Source organism: Lissotriton vulgaris, chromosome 12, assembly GCF_964263255.1.
Source record: "Lissotriton vulgaris chromosome 12, aLisVul1.2, whole genome shotgun sequence".
NCBI classification, from domain to species: Eukaryota; Metazoa; Chordata; class Amphibia; order Caudata; family Salamandridae; genus Lissotriton; species Lissotriton vulgaris.
Genome location: NC_141700.1, coordinates 250,135,698 through 250,158,513, shown reverse-complemented (window position 1 = coordinate 250,158,513; position 22,816 = coordinate 250,135,698). Strand labels below are relative to the sequence as shown.

General features: G+C 41.5%; 1 protein-coding gene across 1 annotated transcript in view; it reads right to left on the bottom strand.

Moving 5' to 3' along the window:
* Positions 1-22,008, bottom strand: part of ELMO3 (engulfment and cell motility 3) — a 254,101-nt gene extending 232,093 nt beyond the window's left edge. The window contains exon 1 of the mRNA XM_086947764.1: positions 21,865-22,008. The gene's annotated coding sequence lies outside the window, so the exon portion shown is untranslated. The remainder of the gene's footprint in view (positions 1-21,864) is intronic.
* Between the last annotated feature and the right edge of the window lie 808 nt (positions 22,009-22,816).

Sequence of the window (22,816 nt, the reverse complement as noted above, 5' to 3'; positions counted from 1 at the left end):
CCACAGGCCCAGGTCAAAATGGACAAATATACAGCACCAGTTGAGGGAGCAAAGGGGGCCCAGGGTGGGTAGCAGGGGTCTGCTTCTCCGCTATGTGGTGACAACACGTTGGTTATCCTACAAGCCATTCAGGATGCTAAAGCAGCATTGCAGACTAAAATAGGGGGAATTGGCATTAATGTAGCCTTACTGAATCAAGATCTTCCTCAGACTGCGGACCGGGTGACCGAAGCGAAGGCAGGATAGCGGCGCTGAAAGATACAGTGCGGGGTCTCTCCTCAGAGATCGCCCGTCTCTCACAAAATACCAAGACTTTACATGATCAGGTGGAAGAAGCCGAAACTTGGCCCGAAGCATCAACCTCCGCTTCATAGGCTTTCCGGAGGGAGCCGGGAGTTTGACCCTGGAACCCTTCCTAAAATAATTAATTAAATCCTGAATGAATGCAGAGGGTTTGCCACTTATTTTATCCTTGAGAGGGTCCACAGGTCTTTGGCTCAGAAATCTCTCCCAAGGGTCCCCAGAGTCCAGAGATTGCAAGATTTCTAAATTATAGAGACAGGGATGCTGTTCTAAGAGGCGCAAGGGCGAAGTGGCACATGATGTTCCAATCCGGTCGTATCATGATATTCCCCAATTACACTCGAGAGGTTCAGACACAACCCGAATCCTATGTCCAAGTGAAGCAAAAACTACGTGCTAAGAACTCATCCTATAGGCTTCTTTACCCTGCCCAGCTGCATGTCATCCATGATTCCAAGGCTATATTCTTTGACAACGCGGAGGAGGCTTGGGCCTGGCTTACCAAACAAAGGCCCCTGTGCGTGAATCATCCCGCCACCCCCACTGCGGCCATCGGCCACCCCCACAACGTTTGTAAGGCGTCAGCCAGTAGGGACGGAGGATACACGATGACATAAGCATTCTTAACGGCGGTGGCAGGGAGGAACGTCAGAAGCTGATGCCTCCACGAAGTTCAAAGGGGAACGGTGGGAACATCAAGCGGCCGTGGGACCCATGGACCAAGAAAGGCCTTGGAAAGATACTGCCGAGGGACGGGGCACCTGGTACGGAACCCCAATGAACACTGAGACTCTGTTCTCTCACGCCAGCACCAATGTATCATTTGACAAATTACTGGACAACGTTCCTCAGGGAGGTGGATCATCTACACCATCTAACTACATCAATCCCAAGTTAGTTCTGGGTTTATGTTGGATTCGGGTGACAGATCATCTTAATAATGGGAAGATTAGTCAAGGGGGGTTTGGGGGGTAGGGGTTTTGTTCTTCGTTTGAGATTTTCTTGCAGCTATCAGTCCTTGCTTGCTCACGCGTTGCCCTTTGCATCATTGCCTGCATGAGTCCCAGTGGAAACTCCTCATTGGTGGTAGGGGACACACCACACACTGGGACTCAAAATGTCAATCCACTACCACCACCATGTGGGCACATTCGGTCATGACATGGAATGACAATGGCTTGGTAGATCGGATTAAGAGGGGAGCTGTAATACAATTTGCCCACAGACATTATCCAACAATCCTGTTGCTCCAAGAGACACTTCTATAGTGACACAACTGTCCGTTCCTCGCCCACAGGGGCTATGACAGTGTGCATCATGCCGGATATTCCTGAGAATCACAGGGGCCATCATTTAACTTAGAACACTTCCCCTGGTAGTAACTATAGGCACATGGGATGCTGAAGGCAGACACATGATCCTTGAGGGCTCTATGGAAGGTGCCCCTTACTAAGTAGTCAGTGTTTATGTTCTACCAGCTACACACCATTCTACACTGACTAACTACCCATAGAGAGCTAATAAGCGTCCTGCCTCACGGGGTAACAATTGTGGGGGGATCATTTAATGATGTAATGGATGATTAGGACTGGTACAGATCCATGGGTGGGCTCCCAAGGCAGGTGAGGGTCTGCAGAATGGTCGGAAGGGTTGGGACTTAGTGACTCCTGGCATATTTGGAACCCTGAGAGACATGAATATACTCGTGCCTCAGTGGTGCATGGGTCGCTGTTTCGTATGGATTACCTGTTCTTCCCAGCTTTGGAACTTTGACACATCTGTATTGCTTCGCACACCCAAAAAATGGAGGACACCACTCTCCCACACGGAGGCTCAAACACGACGAAGCAATAGACACACCACTTGGAAAGGGATTTCACTTTAGAAAATAAAGCACATCAAAGACTGTTTTTGGAAAAAGCCTTGGGGTTATATTTATGCAATGTTCTCTAACAGAAAGGCTTTCCCAGATGTCAAATGAACAACATTCAAATGTGTGTGTATATATGTATATATATATATATTGCTTCAGATTCCTTCGTTTTTCCACGTATGGTACAAAAGTCACGGCACCACAGCAGCAGTAAGTTTTCAATTATTTATTCTTTTAAAACACCATGTGCAAATTGCAAGGAGAACGGCCTACGCGTTTCGAATATCCCTAGTCTTCAACAAATATACACACACATTTATATACACACACACACACATATATACACACACACACACATATATACACACACACACACACACATATATATATATATATACACACACATATATACACACACACACACACACATATATATATATATACATACACACACACACATATATATACACACACACATATATATATACACACACACACACACATATATATATACACACAGACATATATATATATAAATATACACACACATATATATATATATATACACACACACACACACATATATATATATACACACACACACATATATATATACACACACACACACATATATATATATATATATATATTCACTGAAAAAACCATAGGTTTCACACCAGTTATAGTTAGGAATTAGCATTTAAAAAAACGATTAAATTCACTGAAAAAAACATAGGTTTCACACCAGTTACCTGGAATTTTACTGACATAAAACCATTGAAATTCCCACGTTATAGTTAGTTGGACTCACTATAACTTGCGCGCCTGCAATGCACTGCTGATGACGTCACATATTACATCACTCATGACATGGTCGGTGACATCACTGATGACATCACTGATGACACCATCCAGTGAATGTTTGTCTTTCTTAAAAAAAAAATTTTTTATATGTATTTGTAAAGTACGATGCAAGAATAAATGGTTAAATAAGTGTGTAAATGGATGTTTGTTTTTAAAATAATTGATTGGTTAACTGCCTTATTAAGTGTATCTTAGTGAATACATAGATTAGCAAGTAACTTTTATATATTGAAATGTATGTATCAGTGTTTCACTTTGTGTATAAGTGACTGTATGGGTTGGTGACTGACTCACTCTTTGTATGTGTTTTGAAGACAGCATATGTACAGGACTGTATAGATGTAGGAGTGTGTATATGTGTATGTTAGTGAGTAAACGACTGTCTCACTATTGTCTTTTTCAGTAACGAAATATGTTTTAATCTAGTATATGTGAGTATTGATTTATAAAACTGAGTATATGTGAGAGTGAGAGATTATAAGAGTTCCTGTTTAAATTAGTATGTGTTTATATAAGTGATTGTTTAAGAGAGTAAATATGTGTAAGTATTCTTAGAAGTAAAGTGGTAGTGTGTGTATAGCTGTATATGCAAATAAATGAATGTTCATTAGTTTTTTTGCATGTGTGAATATGTGTGTGAGTAACTTTTGGATGACTGTCAGTGTGTAACAGGATGTATAGGTGTATCACTACATATAATGAGTGAGTATATGTATGAATGACTATATAGAACTGTTTGTGAATGAGTGGATGTGTATATAGATGGTGGAATTACTGAATTGTTTGTTGTAACTGGTATGGGTATCTCCACTTTTTTGAAAATGTTAAATACTATTTTTGAATATGTGTTTCAAGGCTTACATTACACTGAAAGGAGGTCTGTCACTCTGTCATAAGGATGGTGTCATCAGTGATGCCATGATTGATGTCACTGACCATGTCATGAGTGATGTAATATGTGACGTTATCAGCAGTGCATTGCAGGCGCGCAAGTTATAGTGAGTCCAACTAACTATAACGTGGGAATTTCAATGGTTTTATGTCAGTAAAATTTCCAGCTAACTATAACTGGTGTGAAACCTATGGTTTTTTCAGTGAATTTAAAAGGTTTTTTAAATGCTAATTCCTAACTATAACTGGTGTGAAACCTATGGTTTTTTCAGTGAATTTCATAGGGTTTTTAAATGCTAATTTCTTTCTATATCGAGTTTCTAACCTTTTTTTTTTTTTTTTTTTACAATTTGCTGTTTTGAGTAAGTATTCATTTTTGATTTTTTTTTTGTATCATTTTTTTCTTTTGCACTCTGGGTGCGCGCTCCGGTAAGCTCTCCGGTAAGCTCTCCGGTAAGCTTTCCGGTAAGCTCACCGGTAAGCTCACCGGAAAGCGCACCCAGAGCGCTACTTTCGTTCGTGAAAAAAAATATGAATGAAAAGTTAATAATAATGCAAAACATTTCGTACCATACAAATAAAATCAGTTTTTTTATAAGGAAAATGATTATGCATTTCCGTAAAAGTATGATGACGTCACTTGGGCGCGCAACGTAAGCGCCCCCGGAAGCGCCTACGTTCGCGCCGCGTAAACGCCCCCGGAAGCGCCTACGTTCGCGCCGCGTATGCGCCCCGGTAGCGCCTACGTTCACGCCGCGTGTGCGCACCCGGAAGCGCTCCGGAGCGCGTAGCGTAAGCGCGTTGGGTCATGTGACCTTAAAATAACACTTTTCATTGGTTGCTAACAGTTTTTTTTTTTACAAAGAATGAAATCCCCACCCATTTCCTTCACTTCTTCTTTCACTTTTGTGACTGCAAGATCTGCCTTTTTGCTCCTGGATATTTGTTGGTTTTACAATGGCTACCAGACAATCCAGCAGTGAGGATGAACCAGAATTCATCAATGAAGAGCCTCCTCAACGAAAAGTTAAGGAACATTTCATTTGGAATTTTTTTTAAATCCCACCTGGCCAAAAAAAGGTGAATGCTCCAAAAGTGCAGTGCAGGATCTGCAAAGAAGAGCTGTCACGGGGTAACCCTTTAAAAAAGTACTCTTTTGGGAACTTCACAATGATCCGGCATGTGGAGAGGAAGCACCCCCAAAATTTTGCCCGGGAAAGTGTCAGGGCTCTGGCACAAGAGGTTCCCAGTGATGGGGCCTCTACATCAACCGGAGGAGCAACTTCTTCTGGGAGGGGGAGATCACAAGAGCTGGTTCCGAACATTTAACCATGGTGCCCTCAGATGCAGATACTGCAATCAACTGCTTACCTATGGAGAACAAAGTGTACAGCTCATGGTTCGAGCATTAGAAAACCATCGCTGCCCTTGCCACCCCTATTTTATTTTGGGTTTTTTGCTCCTGTTGAGCAGTTTCCATTCCCTGTTTTTGTTCCTGTTTAGAAAAAAGAAGAAAACCAAAAGTTCTTTTCAGAACTACCTCCAATTCTCATCAAAGAGCTATACTCTTAAAAAATGAAAAAGAGTAAGTGAAATAGAGTGCATTGATAATGGAAAGGAGAATGAGTAAAAAAGAACAGAAAGGTATGAGAGGAAAAAGGAAGTGAAGTAGGAGGACTGAAAGAAGGTGAGTGTTAGGAAAGAAAGTTATGAGAAGAGTGAATATGGGGAATGTTGATATTCAATGAAAATGTTGAAAAGGAACAGGGGTGTGGAAGGATAAGAAAAGATGCATTGCTGGAGTTGAAGGCAGAAGTCCTCATCTATGAAGCCATGCGTCACTTTAACACCACCAAAGCATCACTTTTTGTAACACAACAGTCCAATAAAAAATGCACCTTATTTATTCATATTTACAAAGTGGCGTTTCTAGGTAAATACGTCACTTTGTAAACCCCTGTGCCACATTATTCCTACGTCAGGTGTAATGTATGCAAAAGGGACGTATTGACGCAAGAAAGGATCGTAGAGGTGACACAGTGAATAAACTGGAGGCCTCATTTCTGAAAAGTGACGCATCGCTACGTGAAAACAGCGATGCGTCACTTTTCTGGGCGCACTCCTTATGACATTCCAGATGTGTCATATTTAATTTATGACTAATCAATTCTCAAGGAGTTACAGATCCGTCAGTATTTCTGACGTATCTGTAAACCCAAAATTAACGCATTACTGGAGTGCGTCACAAAAGTGACGCAACTCCAGTAATGCGTCCTTTCACATGGGGAAAGCACCATGTGAAAGGTCTTGCGTCAGTGTTACGCCTGCTGTGAGGCAGGCGCAAGATTTTGACGTAACAGCATCCTAAAAGTGACGCAGTGAAATCTCATAGATTTCACTGCGTCGCTATTACCAAGCTTTTTGCGGGGGAAAGCCCCCTCTGCATACATTATACCTGACGCAGGTATAATGTGGCGCAGGGTTTTAAAAAGTGACCCATCTACCTAGATGCATCACTTTTTGAATATAGCGCAACGAGGCACATTTTTTTACACCGCTGGTGCGATGCGTCACTTTTCTGTGCGCACTCCTTACGACATTCCAGATGTGTCATATTTAATGTATGACGCATCATGTCGCAAGGAGTTACAGATACGTCAGTATTTCTGACGTATCTGTAAACACAAAAGTGACGCATTGCTGGAGTGCGTCACAAAAGTGACGCAACTCCAGTAATGCGTCCTTTCACATGGGAAAAGCACCATGTGAAAGGTCTTGCATCAGTCATACACCTGCTGTGAGGCAGGCGCAAGATTTTGACGCAACAGCATCCTAAAAGTGACGCAGTGAAATCTCATAGATTTCACTGCGTCGCTATTACGAAGCTTTTTGCAGGGGGAACGCCTCTTCTGCATACATTATACCCGACGCAGGTATAATGTGGAGCAGGGTTTAAAAAAGTGACCCATCTACCTAGATGCGTCACTTTTTAAATATAGCGTAACGATGCGCATTTTTTTACACCGCTGGTGCGATGCGTCACTTTTCTGTGCGCACTCCTTACGACATTCCAGATGTGTCATATTTAATGTATGACAAATCATGTCACAAGGAGTTACAGATACGTCCGTATTTCTGACGTATCTGTAAACACAAAAGTGACACATTGCTGGAGTGCGTCACAAAAGTGACGCAACTCCAGTAATGCGTCCTTTCACATGGGGAAAGCACCATGTGAAAGATCTTGCGTCAGTCTTTCACCTGCTGTGAGGCAGGCGCAAGATTTTGACGCAACAGCATCCTAAAAGTGACACAGTGAAATCTCATAGATTTCACTGCGTCGCTATTACGAAGCTTTTTGCAGGGGAACGCCCCCTCTGCATACATTATACCTGACGCAGGTATAATGTGGCGCAGGGTTTAAAAAAGTGACCCACCTACCTAGATGCGTCACTTTTTAAATATAGCGTAACGATGAGCATTTTTTTACACCGCTGGTGCGTCACAAAAAGTGACGCACAGGCGGCGTAAAACTGGCGGCGCAAGGCCTTCATAAATATGGTCCTGGATTTTCCCCTTACTTCGCTCCCCGGTGCGCTTCCGGGTGCGCGTACCGGGCGCTCCCCCCGCGCAAATCGAAAAATAATATTTTTTTTAAATGCCCCGCTGGACCCTATTATAGCCCCCACATTAAACCTAGGGGGTCAGGAGGGGGTCTACCATGCCCCCTTATGGTCAATTCCCCCCTTTGTTTTTGCCACCTCTTGAGACTCGATTTTACCGAGACACCAGATGGCGGCCGCTCCAGACTGTTTAGAATGTTTACAGACACCCAAGAGCCAATCAGCTTTCTGCGCGCAAGTCGCGTGGCGCGCCCGGTGCGCTCCCCGGTGCGCGCCTATAGATATATATATTTTTTTGAACCTAAATTACTCAAAGTCCACTGGAGCACATATCTTGAGACATAGCAAAGGCACATCGGGCTACTAGTCCCTACAATTTTGCCAAGTTTGGTGTAAATCCATTCAGCCGTTCGAGCTAAAAGTGAAATCGACCACCCTATGGAAATTAACATGGGGAAAACGGGTTTTGGGACCGACCTTTTATCTCGGACCCCGCTTGACGAATCCCCCCCAAACTTTCAGGGAAGGACTGGGGCGCCGCGAGGCCATTTTGAGGAAATTTTCAGGCAGATTTGTCAACCGAAGCCAAAGTTATTCCAAATAGAATTTTGAGATTTAACATTGAAAAAAATCCTAACTATAACTACCTACTGGCGACCGCCAGTAGGTAATATATATACACACACACGCACATATATATATATATATATATATATATACACACACACATACACATATATATATACACACACACATATATACACACACACACATATATATATATATATATATATATATACACACACACACACACACACACACACACACACACACACATTACCTACTGGCAGTCGCCAGTAGGTATATATAGTTAGGACCTAGTTTCCATAGGAAACCCGCAACATTCTATTGGGAATAACTTTGGCGCCGGTTGATGAATCTATGTGAATTTCTCAACTTGGCAAAATGGTAGGGACTGGTACGCAGTACGCCCTTTTGTTTAAATGGTGTAAATCCCTCCAGTAGTTGTTGAGAAAATTGAATTTGAAAACATTTATATATCTATAGGCGCGTACCGTAGTCGTACCGTGTGCGCACAGTACGCGTACGGTGCGCGGACCTTCGCGTGCGCGAGCTTCATGCTGATTCGCTGCCAATGTCTGTCAACACTCCAAAACAGAAATTGTTTGCAGCCATCTTGTGCCTCGGTAGACTGAGGCACAGGAAAGCAGAAAAACAAACGTGTAGAACTCAAAAATGGGGCAGGGTAGAAGCACCCTGACACCCTAGGCCTGCTCATGGGGTCCCACAAGGAGACTGGCTGTTAGCACTAGACGTAAGTGCCTTATATACAAGCATAAAACATCTAGATTGTATAAATGCGGTTAAGTACTATCTATCCAGAAGACCTGATGATTGTAAAGAACACACTGAAATGTTGATAATGATGTTGACTTATTGCCTAGAACACAATGTTTTCATATTCAACAACCTACTATACCGTCAATGCCAGGGGGTGGCAATGGGGGCCAGTTTTTCACCGAGCGTGGCATGTTTACACATGGGGGCTTGGGAGGAGCTGGTCCTCAAAATTAACTTTGAAAAAGAGATGAAAGAAAACATTGTAACATGGTATCGTTTTATAGACGATCTGTTTGTAGTGTGGAGAGTGTCACAAGTGGATGCGGAAAAATTCATTGAAAATCTAAATGTGAATGAGTTAAATATTAACTTTACCTACACAATGAGCCAGAAAAAGATCCCCTTTTTGGACATAGAAATATATACCCATGAAAATAACCTAGCAAGCAGATTATTCCGCAAAACAACAGCAGGGAACACGATCCTACACGCCAGCAGCACTCACCCGGCCCATCTAATACGGAGTATTCCGTACGGTGAGATGCTAAGGATTCGCAGGCTGTGTAGTGAACCTGATGAATTGCTAAGAGCACAAGATGATTGTGCCAAGCGGTTCATGGAGCGAGGGTATAGCAAAGGGGTCATACAACAGGCAATCAGAAAATCCATGGTCAAGGACCGTAAGGATTTATTAGGCATTGTAAATGCCTCGGCTGAGGCATCTGATAATGAACTCGCAACTAACCCTGACCACGACAAACAGGCAGAACCATTCCGCATAATAGTGGGGTACTGTAATCAACATCAAGAGGTACGAAAAATCATTAACAAAAATTGGCCAATAGTCAGCAGTGATCCCTTAATAGGTCAGGATCTCCCCAAGAAAGCCTCCTTAACCTTCAGCAAAGCACCCAACATGAGACAAAGATTGGTGGTAACCTGCCCAGAAATCATTGACAGTAGCTCTTGGTATCAGAACAATCAAGGCTTTTTCAGGTGCAAAACCTGCAAAGCATGTGTTCATGGTGTGAACAAGAAAATGTACAAGGACGGATTCAGTGACCAAGAGCATCGTATCACAAAGGTCCTGACATGTAAAACGGACTACGCCGTTTACGTCCTTGAGTGCCCCTGCAAACTGCAATATGTGGGAAGCACGAAGCTTCCCGTGCACAAAAGGATATTGCAGCACCTAAGGGCGATAACCACGCAGGATAACACCTATCCCGTGGCGAGGCATTTTAAAAGACAACACCAAAGTAACAACAAGGAGCTGAAATATTGGGTGGTGGATGCTGTAACTGCAAGTAGGAGGGGAGGCAATCGGGAAAACAAATTACGTAAAATGGAAACCAACTACATACTCAAGTTAAATAGCAAACACCCTATAGGTCTGAATCTGACTGAGGATTTGTACACATGTCTGCACAACTAAAGATTATGAATAGTAAAAATGCCCCAATACGATAAAAAAGTGTCAATATTATAATCTATGTAAATAAGGTGTACATATATGAAATAATGGAGAATGGAGGGTTGATGAAACGGAGTTTTAAAGAAAAATGTGTTGTACATAGATGTATATTTTAGAACAACTGTGTATACGTGTGTATATATATAAATGTATATATGTAAATACGATATCAACTGTAAATAGTTAATTTTATACAAAAACTGGTTGGGCAACTATCATATTCGCTGACAAAATCAATCACATGTGACAATTGAGTAAAAAGTAGAAGGACCATATTTACTGATACTTAGTACAGAAGTAGGCAACCTGAAGTATATGATCATCAAGAGTGGAGTAACTGGGAAAAACAATGTTGAAATGAAAAGCATAAGTATAATCGTAGTGGGATGTTAAAAAGAGGGAGAAAAGTTTGGATCTACAAACAGCAATAATGAAGAAATAATAGCTATTATCTAAATTGAAAATGTATAGCCCCTTTTTTTCACACTGTTTTTAAACACTTTTTTGCACAGGAGCACTTTATTTGGGAATGGGAAATAACACAAACCATGCAAGAAAAGATGAAGTATTAAATGAAATGTTAAAAATAATCTTGAATTAAGTAATGGGGATGATGGCCAACATGGGGATTTAACCCAGGATTGCAATTGGTTGGTAACATCTTATTAATGTGGCAAAAACTCTTTGAGCACATAAGGGGATTCTTTAACCCAGAATCATTTAATAATACTTAGGGATTTATCCCGGTATTAAGAGAAAGTGGTCAGTAAGCAAAGGACTGTTAACATTCATTGTAAATACTTGTAAATATCGTATTACTGTGATATGCGAGTTCATCAGTTGTGTTTACCCAATGGTTGTAAAAAATGAAAAAAATGAAAAAATTCAAATGAACCAATCACTAATGAGCACTGTGCACTTTAAATACGCTAAAAAAATATGGTTACGCTGTCATGTGATCAAGGCTTTGTGCCGAAACGTTATGGCGACAGCTGAATAAACGAGAATAACCAGCATCCAAATTGTGGTCCGTGTCTGTTTCCAGCGCGATCAAGTCAAGGGTGATTGTGGCAGGAGAACGGAGGTTTTGTATATATATATATATATATATATATATATATATATACACACACACATACACATATATATATATACACACACACATATACACACACACATATATATATATATATATATATATATATATACACACACACACACACACATTACCTACTGGCAGTCGCCAGTAGGTATATATAGTTAGGACCTAGTTTCCATAGGAAACCCGCAACATTCTATTGGGAATAACTTTGGCGCCGGTTGATGAATCTATGTGAATTTCTCAAACAAGATGGCCCATTACGCTCCGCTACTTCCCTGAACGTTTTGGGGGGATTCGTCAAGTGGGGAATGAGAAAAAAGGGGGGCCCAAAACGTGTTTTCCCCATGTTATTTTCCATAGGACGATTAGACACGGCTACAGCCCGAACCGCTGAACGGAATTACACCAAACTTGGCAAAATGGTAGGGACTGGTACGCAGTACGCCCTTTTGTTTAAATGGTGTAAATCCCTCCAGTAGTTGTTGAGAAAATTGAATTTGAAAACATTTATATATCTATAGGCGCGTACCGTAGTCGTACCGTGTGCGCACCGTACGCGTACGGTGCGCGGACCTTCGCGTGCGCGAGCTTCATGCTGATTCGCTGCCAATGTCTGTCAACACTCCAAAACAGAAATTGTTTGCAGCCATCTTGTGCCTCGGTAGACTGAGGCACAGGAAAGCAGAAAAACAAACGTGTAGAACTCAAAAATGGGGCAGGGTAGAAGCACCCTGACACCCTAGGCCTGCTCATGGGGTCCCACAAGGACCCACCAGGCCTAAAAAAACTTTTTTTTTTTTTAAATCGCGGGGTGCGCGTACCCTGTGATTTTTAAAAAAAAAACACTTTTTTGGGGGGGCCTTGGGGGTCCTTGTGGGACCCCCTGAGCAGGCCTAGGGGGTCAGGGTGCTTCTACCCTGCCCCTTTGTTTCACTGCTTTTTTGTGCCTTGGTTCTACCAAGGCACAAGATGGCTGCCAACACTTCCTGGTTTGGAGTGTTGACAGACAGTGGCAGCCAATCAGCATGCCTTCCAGAGAAAGCAGCATGCTCATTGGCTGTCAACACTTCTAACCAGGAAGTGTTGGCATCCATCTTGTGCTAGGTAGACCGAGGCACAAGAAAGCAAAAAACACAAACGTGCTCAGGGGTCCCACAAGGACCCCCAAGGCCAAAAATATATATTTTTAAAAAACCCAGTATGTTTATTTAAAAATAACCCCCCAGGGGGACCAAATTGCGGGGGCATATTGATAAAGAAGTGTGGGGGGTGCCCAATCCCCCCCGCAATGCCCCGGGGACCGCCACCCTCTGTGGCAAAGCAAAGCAGCCCCCTGGCGCATACTGGAGGCTCCTGGTGGGCTGGTTGCCCCCCAGGGACCCCCAGTATGCAAGGGGAATTAGTTCCGCTCTGCAAACACGTCCGGGGGCTGCGTTGCAGAGAGGTGTAAAAAAGGGTGTGGCCTCATTACACCTCTCTGCAATGCAGCCCACTGGCTTATACTGGAGGCTCCTGGTGGGCTAGCTGCCCCCCAGGGACCCCCAGGATGCAAGGGGAATTAGTTCCTCCTCTGCAAAGGCGCCAGGGGTTGCGCTGCAGAGTGTTGTAAAAAGGGGGCGTGCCCTCTGAACACCTGCCTGCAAAAATGTAGTAAATCAGTATAAAAAATATAACAATTAATACATTTAAAAATTGTCATTTAAAAAACATTCGAAATTAAATGAAAAAACCATAGGTTTCAGGCCTTATATAGTTAGAAATTAGCATTTAAAAAACCTTTGAAATTCACTGAAAAAAACATAGGTTTCAGGCCTTATATAGTTAGAAATTAGCATTTAAAAAAAACATTGAAATTCACTTAAACTATAAGTTTTAGGGGTGTTATAGTTAGCTGCACATTTCACTCATACAAAATTGCATAAGTGAGTAGGATGACTTCCTATGTGAATAGGATGTGTGCTGGTGTGTAATGTCGATATAGGTGTATAAGTATTTTTGATAGTGTTCTATTGTTCATTGACAGCATGTATGAGTGAATACAGGTAAGTGATTAGATGTGTGTATACATCTATGAATCACTGAGTGGGTTTTTAGATACTTGTATTGCTGTGACAATGGATTCAAATAATTTACATATTAATTTACAACTCGTTAAGTTAATCCATGTTTCAATAAAAACAGTAAATCAAATGTTAATGAAAGCTTAATTAGAATTCCAGATGTGTTCGAATACAAATTGAATTCCCTGGTGTGATGCACCAGAGCTGCTGACACCTACAAATCAAAATAATGAACTAGTAGCTATAGTGGTAAAATAAAAATTATATGGATAAAAAGAAGAAGCAAAATAACGGTGAATGGCCTGAGTGGGAGCTCACCCATCATAGGCATTACCATTCAAGTCACTAATGTCTAACTAAAGTAGCAACACATTTCTAGTACGCTGAAAAATATCAATAATAACATGGCATAAGTAATTCCTCTCTCTATTTCAACATTTTTTCAGCATGGACTTTGGCTTCTGAAGAATATTTTGTGACTTTCCTTTACCCTGCAACACCTGATTCGTGCTCTCATCAACATAAATTGCTTGTATTGTTTTTGATCACTCTTATCACACTGAGCTTGTGTGTGCAGTATTTTACCCCGCTTCCATCTTCCAGTGTATTGTTAATTTGGGTTGGCTGCACCATCCTCAATTTTACTATTGTAATAATCATATCATCTATTGCAGAGAGTGAAAAATGAGCAGAGGAACTGTTTAGTAACTTGCATTAAGGTAAAGTTGGAGAGCTGTCGTATTGCACCGCATTGAGAGAAGTGTCTCGCAACGAGGAAGAAGCGTGTCGCCGTCACTGTGGCTGCAGTCGCATCTCTGAACAAGGCTGTCGCTGTCGCATTGCACCGCTTCAAGGAAAGCGCCTCGCATCCCCGGAGAAGCGCGCTGCCGTCGGAGCTGCTGCCGTCACATTTCTGAACAAGGATGTCGCCGCTGTAGTTGTCACATCGTGCGGAAGCTTCACGCAACCGTCGGAGAAGAGAATCGCAGCTGAAGCTGTTGCCGTCGTATAGCTGAACAATGGTGTCGCCGTTGCAGTTGACGCATCAAATTGAGACTTCTCGCATCATCAGAGAAGCGTGCCGCATCTGGAAGATCTTCACGTCTTTATTTCTTTGCACCGGAACTTTGCCGCATTTCCATCGCTGCAACATTACTTGTTGTGGAAGCGCAACGCATCGTAAAGTACATTGACACAAAGTGTCGCATTTTCAGAAATGAACTAAGATTAAACTACAATTTTTAAGCATAGTATTGTGGATTTTTGTCATTTAATGGTCTTGTGTTAAGTCTATATAAAAAATACTTATTTTTGATATAAACCTTGTGTTGTGTCCATTTGTAGTGTTGTTACTGTTTGTGGTCACAAATGCTTTACACGCTGCCTCTGAGATGAGCCTGTCTGCTCGTGCCAAGCTACCAAGGGGGTGAGCAAGGGTTATTCTAGGAGTGTACCCCCTTACCCTGACTAGAGGCAAGGGTCCCTATTTGTCACAAGTACCTACCTGTGCCAACTAGAGACCCCCAAATCTAACACCGTCTATCAGAGAATATAAAAATGATCCGGTAACAGTTATGCCACTCTTATCAGATTTGAATATCGATACAAATTTGAGTATGGATAGTGGCTTATGACTGAATTCCAAACTGACTCCTCAATTTACAAGTGGCAACAGTTGAGATTTATGCTATAAGAATGTCTGTGTGCATATTGATGAATGGAAAATGGCAGATAAAAATAAAAAATGCAGGTATCGCATAAAACAATCTATCACACACTGAATGCTCAGCCCTACAACAACTTCAAGATGACAAGGAACTGATCACTAGGGAGGATGAAAAGGGTGGCAAAATAGACATTATGAACAAAAGTGACTATGACAATGAAGTTTTCAGACAACTGAATGTTTTTTGTTGCGTTCAACTTGATAACAATCCTATCTCTGGTATAAGCACCTTGCTTAATACCGAGTTAAAACTATTGCATGCTAAAGAATTACTATTGGACGACGAATATTTGTATCTGAAAATGATAAAACCTAGGTACCTTGTACAGCCTTCCCGAAATACATAACGAGGGTCGCTTTAACCTGGGTAGGCCTATCATTTTGGGTACTGGTGGACCAACTGAGCAAATCTTAGAAGTTGTTGATGTGTTTTTAAGGTCATATGTACTAAATCTACTATCTATCATTAGGGACAAAAACATGCCCTTAATCTTTTATGTGCTATAACCTGGGAAGAAGGGATAATATTGGTCACCTTAGATGTTGTCTCGCTATATACCAAAGTTATACATGATTTTGGAATACAGGCAGCGGAGCATTTTCTTAATAGATCCGTTGAACTCCTGTCACACACACATATGATCTTATATATGATTCGTTTGATCCTTGAAAATAATGTCTTCATCTACTGTGGACAACGGTACCATCACCTTTGTGAGACTGCCATGGGCTCCAGATTTGCCCCCACTTGTGCAAACCTATTTATGGCTTGGCTCGAGGAGAGGCCCATCAGGGCCCCGGATGGAAGAAAATGGTTTGAAAATGTATATTATTGAGGAACTTTTATAGACAATGTCCTAATTATTTGGAGTGGGCATTTAAATAGATCGAGTTTGTATCATATATTAGCTCTAATTCATAGAATAGGAGCTTCACTTTGAATTACGGCTTTGAAACTTTTTTGGAGGCAGAATTGTACACCAGGAATATGCCACTTCAGAGGTAAATTTATTGTAAGACTAATGATAATCAACTACACTATTTTTTAGTAGACTCATGGAACGTATGTAAGTGACAATCGTGCCTTGACACCCAACACTCAAGATATTATTTTACACCACTCATATATATCCAGCTCTTGATCCCATGTGGCTGCCTATTAGAATTCTGTTATTTCTTACTGTAGGGATATATATATTTTTTTAGATTTTCTGTACATGTATTAACTGTATTATGTTTGACATTGGACATGTCTGTGTTCATGAGGTTTACTTGATTGAGGACCAGATTTAAGATGGCTATTGAGAGAATCTGAACAAAGATAAGTCCTCCCTTGCTATGATAGGAATATACAGGGTAAGCCTCAAGTTGTTTAAGTAATTTTTTTCTTGGTAATATGGGACCCACCAGTTGCACTTATTGTGAACATATGCACGATCATACTTTGGTCTGCCTAGACTATTGTTTTGTCATAATGTGACTATGTTGAAAATAGAGAGGGGAATTACTTAGTACGTTATTATTGCTATTTTTCAGTGTACTAAGAGCGAGTTGCTATTTTAGACAGATCCTCCAACATTTTGCGATTTTGTGATTCACAAAATAATGGCAAAATCAGGTGAGGAGGTAAATGACAGCGATATTTCAGTTTTCGGCTGCAAAAAAAGGCCTCAAAAGACAGCAAACAAAATTGTGGTATGTGATTGGCAGTACGCGCACACGTCACTACGTGGTGCCGTACAGCAGTACTTGCTAATTTAGAGGTGGTGAGTAATTGAACAAGCTTTATGGATTATAGGGGTCAGGACAGCTCATGGCTCCGGCGAGCCTTTCACCTGTGAGTTGGGGCATTGATACAGGGGGATCCAGACAGCAAGCTTGAGAGGCATACTCTCAAACAAAAAGCGTTTTAATACATCTGTTGCACCCTCAAACTGGTGTTGTTCGATCCGGTGTGTTCAGAGCATCTTTTTTTAATTGCTTCAGTAATTCTCTCATGTTCATCGGACTGCCATTTATCATGAAGAAAGACGTGCTTCCTAACACAGAAATTAAGGAAACATCAGAAGTCAAAGGTCATGTGTTTTTGTCGCATGAAGTAAACTGGCTGCGGGCAGTTTCTTCTGTTAAATGCCCAATCGAAGAACAGACAGCAGATGAGGGTTTATCTTCCTCTTCAAAATTACCGTGGCTTTAACTCTTAAAATGTATCATATTTGAGGAGTTTTGTATTAACTCCACAGGTAGAACTTCTACCCTTTTTTCTGGAGTCTGATGTTTTCTAATCAGAGTTTTCAGTCAAGGTTTTAGGCAATGTCTGAGGAGCGCTTGGAAGACATTCTGTTCGAGCCTTGGCCTCTCCTTAGTTGGATAAGTTTGTAGCTTTACTGTACTGTCCTTTTCGAATATTAAATATACTGGTTGTCTCTCTAGCAGCTGTAAACTGCGGCTGTTCTAGGCGTGAAGTTCTTTTCTTGTTTCGTTTTTTTTAAAGTTCTTATTCTTTTTATTCTTTTTAACTGGTTCTAATTCAGGGTCTGACTCACTTGTGATTTTTTGGGTTCCCTTGATAGGCCACCAGGATATTGATGCACTGCCATCCATTCTGTTAATTGTCCTGTAAGCGTCTTGTTTGTTATTTTAATCTGATTAATCGCATCTTTATTTGTATTGGTTGTAGACGCATCTGTGGTGTTACGTCAAAGTCTTTGATTTTACTTATATTTGTGTCTAAATTTATGACCTTTTTTATAAGTGCATCACACCGATGATTGGCTTTAATCGGTTGTCCGTTCTGCTCCACGTCTACATCTTCATTCATATATCAGTCCCTCCAGGAATTCGCGATTTGCAAAAGAAATCGTGAAATAGGCAGTTTTGTAAAAAGGTGGCAATTTTTACAAAACTGCCTACGAAATATGAAAAATGCGATAATATGTTTTTCTACTAACCATAGCGGAGCGAATTACAACAGGAAACATATGTGGAATGCACTTATTACCATTGACTCACAACCCCATTGCCAGCAAGAACTTTGAAATAATTTAAAGGTCCACTTAGGATAACCCAACATGATTCAGTACTGTGACACCTGACACTAATTATAGTGGCCAGTGACTGGCTATAAGGACCAGAGGTGTCCTGCCTCAAGGATCAAGGAGGCAAGCGTGCATACATGGGTACTAGAACAACCCAGAAAGAAATACAGCTCCCTACCACGAGGTTAGGACTGGAGCTGGGTAAACACCCATTATACCAAATCTTTCTTCCCGCATACCATCACTCCGCATACTTTTATTACGAATCTACTATGATTATAACACATGGCATTACATTTTATATGCTTTTACCACGCATACATTTACAACGAAATTCGTTGTAAATGCATGAATGGTAAAAGCATGTTTTTTTTATATATTTTAGGATAAGGTAAATATGGTTATAGGGGTATATGTTTTGGGGTTCTGAGGTATATGTTTTGGGGTGATTGGGTATTTTAAGGGTTCAGGGATAGGTTTGGGGTACTGTGAGTATTTTTAGGGTTCAGGGCTAGGTTTTGGGGTACATGGGTATTTTTAGGGTTCAGGGCTAGGTTTGGGTTTTGGGATACAGGGGTATTTTTAGGGTTCAGGGCTAGATTTGGGTTTTGGGGTACAGGGGCATTTTTAGGGTTCAGGGCTAGGTTTTGGGGTACAGGTGCATTTTTAGGGTTCAGAGCAAGATTTGAGTTTTGGGGTACAGGGGTATTTTTAGGGTTCAGGGCTAGGTTTGGGTTTTGGGGTACAGGGGCATTTTTAGGGTTCAGAGCTAGGTTTGAGTTTTGGGGTACAGGGGTATTTTTAGGGTTCAGGGCTATGTTTGGGTTTTGGGGTGCAGGGTGTATTTTTAGGGTTAGGATGGGTTACTGTTTAAGGGTGCTGGGGTATTTTAACCCTTTCGATGCTGATGACGAGCTCAGCTCGTCATCACCCACGGGTGTCGTGTGCTGATGACGAGCTGAGCTCGTCATGGTGCCACTAAAATGGCAATTTCCAGCACGGGGGGGGGGGGGAAACGCCCAGCAGCCATGTGGTTAAGGAGTACGTGTGGGTTATGATTACGGGGTGCAGGGGTATTTAAAGGGACCAGGGTGGGATTATTTTTTAGGGTGTACAGGGTAATTAATAAAGATATATATATATATATATATATATATATAATTCAATTTTTTTTAAAACATGTTTTTTAAAATTAACTATATATATATATATATATATAAATATATATATATTAAGTACTTTTACAAAGTATATGCCTTCACCACGCATGCCTTTGCGTTGTAATGACATGCGTGGTAAAGGCATATGCGGAGTAAATGTTTGCGTGGTCATGGTATGAGGAGTAAACGCACTTGCGTTATAAAAAATGCGGAGTAATGGTATGCGGGACATTAACCCGCGGAATAACATCATATATTCCTAGAGCTGTGCTTCCGTAGAGCTGCAACGACTTTAAACAGGCCTATTGCAAAGTGGAATACTCTGCTAAAACAGTTTCCATTGATTTCAGACTGAAAATTAATCATTATGAGTAAAATAAAGTGCCGCTAAATTATCATATTTGTGCCACTAAATTTTCATATTTGTGCAGCTAAATTTGCTAATCCATGCCACAATTTCCTGGTGGGAGGGGTCTGAATTCAGATAGACATTAGTGACTTGAATGGTAATATCGGATGCTCATTCTACTGTCAAAGGTACGTGTGAGCCTCAGAATTTCTGATGTGCCTCAGAAATGTATGTGATGATGATTAAATACTCTATTTGGCTTGGTAAAACTATAAAAGTGTACCAATGTACTCATAAACAATATACAATTCATCAATAAAAGTTGAATACATTATGACCTTGTAAAAATAGATCAAAAGACAAAATGTACAACTCTCACAACATGGCCAGTCCGTCAGCAAAGTCTCTAACATTTACTTTCTCGAAGAGCTCTCTAAACGGAGGTTTTTTTTTATTCATAACGAACCTTGCAATAAGCAAATAAATCATAAACTCATAGAAGTCAGGAAACCACTATTGGATCAGGCAACACAACTTAATTTAAAAGCAAATGTCAGCTATAAAAGACCTCAACCTATTAAAATTACATATGGAGAAGACGCTACAGCAGATATGAAAGTCAAGGCGGAAAGTGCAAGACTATTCAAGTGTGTTCCAGGTGAAGTGGCCTAGAAGTATGACAAGGTGGTAAAGGAATGGCATACACAATAACTTATCCTAATGAAGTGACAGCAAATGATGGGTGTGAAGGCTGTGCATCAAAGTCCGTATTTCGTGCTGCCATTCCAAATTGCTCTCCTCAGAAGTTAGGGGATTGCCTGTGTTCTAATGACTTTTTTTGCTGGTCAACCACCGATAAAAAATGTGATGAAGATAGTTAAGTTGTATGCTAGAGCACTTTATATTAACAATCCGAGCTTGCAGGCAGGAAATTATTGGCAAGATGTTAAATATTGATTTTAACAAGTGAGCTCTCTCCTTAAAACCCAAGCATGTAGGCAATAAATGCATGGCCGACTCGTGAAGATAACGCAATTATGAACTGTGGGAACTGGCACACCCACATACGGAAAATGTATGTTGATATGCAGGTACTCACAGTTCTTAACTACTGTTAATACTTATAGGTGGTGGCCAATAGCAACCCTTCTTGGGTCCCAGTGCTTATATTCCATCATCAGACTAACTCACAGCAAGAGAGAGGAGGGAGAAAAGGAGAATGAAAAAAGGTAATGGGAGTAAACACAGAAAAAGTACCTGCAAGAGCGACTGAGATACAGAAACAGAAGCTCAAGGAAGTGGGCTAGAGGCATGTGGTAGAACCAAGACTAGGCTGCCTTGATTTTGGGCAACCCCGGCATCTGTCTGTAGTGGTGGTGAGCTTCCAGGAAAAAGTTTTGAACCACTGCACTTATTTTCTTTATTACAAATAAAGCATTGGTAGTCTCATAGCGACAACCTAACGAAAAGAACAACACAGCGCTGAACATAAAGTCAATCTTAACCCCTGATGCCTTTGGTAAAATCTGAAAAGCTACATATTTTAAAGCAGTCAGTGGCTAAGAACCGCGTCAAAAGACCCAAGTGGGTTGTACACGCGTTATAGATTTAGGAAGCCAGTAGGGAGGGAATAAGGATTCTTCCCCCTTTTCTTTCTTGGCAGATATTTGTCTTCAGGTGTCGGGTTTGTTCTCAATTACCCTGGTTTCATATTTCATGCTCTCTGTCTTTCTCTTAACACTTTCTTGCTGTATTCGCTTTCCCTTGTCTTCCTCCTTTTTAGTGGTTTTATCTGCTACTCGCCTTTCATACTGAATGTTACACTTTTTGAAGTCCTCACCCCTAAATCGAGTATTCTAAATATATGACCCCTGCAAGAGTTACGCATGCGCAGCAGAGATGTAGAGCAAAAAAAAATGTTGCAACCTCTGTCAAGAGCTGCTTTAAGTTGCGCATGCGAAGCCAGCAGCCAGAGTACACTATTGGAAAATGCCTGAGCATTTTTTTTATATATTAGTTTGAGCTGACAATACACTTACCGCTGCCCGGCCACCAAAACCCCGTGCCTTCAGAACCGAGCCCTCGCTTCGACTCCCGGTGTCCGCTAAGCCTGCCCTCAATCTTCCAGTGCCCTGCTCACAAGTTTCAATTCCCTCACTGCAGCGCCAGCACTTCCGGGAGTCTTAATGCGAGTGGGTGGAGAGTCCCAGGGGAGGGAGGAGTGTGGGAGTCCCAGGAAGAGGGGCGAACGGCTTCGAGGAAGCGGAACGAAGGTTGGGTTGCGGGAGAGGACGGAGGAGATTGATTCCCAAATTTTAGGAACGGGGATTACAAGGGAAAGAGAGAATGGGAGAATAACAAAGGGAAGACGCATGGATTTGTAGGAGGAAGGAAAGAGTCCTGGGCGGGAGGATGTGGGAGGCAGTGGGGTGACAGCCAGGGGTTCATACTATATATAGTAAAAGACCAGTCTAGACAGGGGAAGTGGATGGTCCGACACCCGGTGGAGGCAGGGACAACTTAAAGATGTGGGGGGCCCTGGGAAAACATATTTTGGGCTCCCTTTTCAGAACAGCTATGAATTTATAATCCAATTTCTACTTTTAATGCACTCTTTAGCTAGATCACAGGCACATTAGTCCAAATTGTAAATGTTTTTATCTAATATTCCGTGATGAGTGTTTTCAATATTGTAACATTGCAGAAGCTCACCAATATTATTTCAAATAATCTTTGCGACCCTCTGCCATTTATCAGATGTGAGGTCGTGTTTTGATCTAAAAGGAACTTTTTTTTCCGGCAGTTGCATGGTGTTGAAGAACATAAACACAACATTTCTCTGCAACATATCTGTAACAGACTCCCACGTATTACCACTATTAAAAAAAAAAGAAAAATGGTATTTAAAACAATCTAGGTTTAAAAGGCGTTCAAGTTCACCAGGGCAGGTCTGTGTGAAGAACACAGCTGGATCCAGGGCTTTAAGTGCGT